The sequence below is a fragment of the Triticum urartu genome, chromosome 1A (assembly GCF_056163025.1).
Source record: "Triticum urartu cultivar PI428250 chromosome 1A, HENAU_Tu73, whole genome shotgun sequence".
In the NCBI taxonomy this organism is placed as follows: Eukaryota; Viridiplantae; Streptophyta; class Magnoliopsida; order Poales; family Poaceae; genus Triticum; species Triticum urartu.
Genome location: NC_141873.1, coordinates 559,657,161 through 559,659,501, shown reverse-complemented (window position 1 = coordinate 559,659,501; position 2,341 = coordinate 559,657,161). Strand labels below are relative to the sequence as shown.

The window sequence follows — 2,341 nt, the reverse complement described above, 5'->3', positions numbered from 1 at the left end:
TCTTTTAGGAAGGTGATCTTACATATATGGTGCGATATCTAATTCTTAATTACCTATTATTTAGGTAATTGAATTGAATCCATACCTACCAAAGGAAGCACCAAATAAGATCTCACCAGTTTAATGAGATTTGGTATTTTAATTGGTGGTGGGGGGGGGGGGGGGGGGTCCAGTGGGATGGGGTGGTGGGAGGTGAGGAAAAATTAAACCATGTGAAAATAAAATGGTGATGAGAAGCTAGCAATTCCCATTTTAGGAGCAAAGATATGAACATATGAACTGTTGGACGCCAAAATTATGTCAGGTGTACTCCCTGCTGCAATAGTATCTTTATTATCTTGAACACCACAATCGTTCACCATATTAATAATGAGTTACACACAAGATCGAGACGGTTGGATAAACATTTCAATAATCGTTATGAGGATGAAGTCAAACTTGATCCATCGAGATGTCTTCACAAGCAAAGGTGAAACCGATAGATCAGTTCGAGTCCGAGGACTACCCGTGGATGACGGGTTCTAACTTTAGACAACAGCAGTTGTCATAGGACACACCTTTCTTCAGGTTCCCAGGCTTGCACTGTGCCTTGGAGAACCTGTACCCCAATTTCTGGCAGTAGACTTTGCACGTGTTTTCCGTGCATGGTAAGATCTGGTTGCATACCCCTACACCTGCAGCTGCCAACACCATCGTCAGTATGCTGTCCATCCCATGTATGCATATATATACATGTATTATAAAACTACTTAAAATTCACGAAAAAGGTATAGCAATGATGACGTTAATGCATGTGAAGAGACATTGATGAAAACGTGACATGTATTATAAATCTATATATAGACATGTATTCTAAATCGACTTTTTGATATCCTAATATGCCTGCGAAGAGATGTTGATGACTATACCTTGTGCAACAAAGCATGATGGCATGACCATTGCGGTCACCACAATGGCCGCCAAAAAGAGAGCCCTCGGGTCCTTGAGAAGCACCATGGAGGAGAGATACCCTTGGCAAGTAACAATTTGTTTCGTATTTAAGCCCTGTTTGTGAGTTTTGTGCTTGTGGTGGGATTGCAAAGTCTCCTTGCTTGTGATTATATAGAGAAAGCAAATCTGGTATGGAGTTAATGCTCACAAATCTATCATATACATGGCATCTATTTGCTGCTCATCCATCTATAGGAGGCTCCTATTTTTAGCCACTAGTTAGATTTTTTTTGAGCTAAAGTTAGATTTTTCATAAATGAATGGCATAGAAGAGCGGACCCATGTTGGGCTGAGCAGGGGCCTAAGACCCCTTAGTAAATTTTTATTTTTTCTACACTGAAGCCCAATATTTTACTAGTTGGGCTCCAATTAGGTAAATTTCCGTGCCCCATTCATTTGGGCCCTCACTGAATTTGTGGGATGGGTCCATCTTTGATGACACATGCCATCCAATTAAGTACGTACAATGTGATGGTGTTACTTACAGCGTCCTGGTTTCTTCAATCTGAACTCGGTGTTGATGCGGACCTGCTGTGGACTAGGCCTTCCGTGCACTTGTTAAAGTGAAAAAAAACATAGCTATATTATGTACATTATTGTATGGATTACAATCCATGTGCTTTGATCAAACTAGATGATTCCCCCCATGTTGTTGTAGAAACACTAAATGAAAGGTAGTTATTGAAATAATATTACTGCATCCTAACATTTATTTTGTGAAGTTGGCAACTTAAGGGTTCAAGGATTTTTAAAATAAACTAAATTAATTTCTCAAATGAAAAAACATGTCAAGTAAGACTCTGAGATTAATATTTGATATTCTTTTTCATTTCCATAAACATATATCCAAAAAGTCTTATAAAATTGTGGAGTTTTTCAAGAAAAAATGCTTTATTATTTATGAATAGATGACACACCAGCCAATATTTGCATACACGTATTGCCTTCTTCAATTCATATTTTCATTCTTTAATACATCCTAATGATCAATATTTGTTGTTCAATTTTTCATAGCACATGAATAGGATGACACGAATTTGTCTAAGATACATGACATGGATAATTACCTGACTAATCATGATGTGGCAGACATGCATGACTTAGTGAGATGGGTGAGTGCATGGTTTAAGAATCTCTACTCCTAAAGAGGGAGTTGGTAGCATGGTACCCCGTTTTATTTTTGACCGGTTTTTTCTTGCATCTCCCACCATCTTCTCCCACCCACATACGTTCCCCCTACCGATTGTTTCTCCCCAGAGAACAACCAATCGATAGAAAGCTACGGTCGTGCCTCCACCATGCATGGATGGCCCTGCGCCGGCAAGGCCCCCATCTGTCCCTCGCTTGATTC

At 39.4% G+C, this 2,341-nt stretch overlaps 1 long non-coding RNA gene across 2 annotated transcripts; it reads right to left on the bottom strand.

Annotated features, from left to right (window-relative positions):
- Positions 1 to 295: 295 nt before the first annotated feature.
- LOC147992723 (uncharacterized) lies at positions 296 to 1,115 on the bottom strand. 2 transcript variants are annotated; one of them, XR_015615395.1, is made up of 2 exons: positions 909 to 1,115; positions 296 to 680 (listed from the first exon to the last, which is right to left on the bottom strand). It is a non-coding gene; the product is annotated as an uncharacterized LOC147992723 (long non-coding RNA). The 2 variants fall into 2 exon arrangements; XR_015615394.1 differs by having other exon boundaries at positions 296 to 674.
- Between the last annotated feature and the right edge of the window lie 1,226 nt (positions 1,116 to 2,341).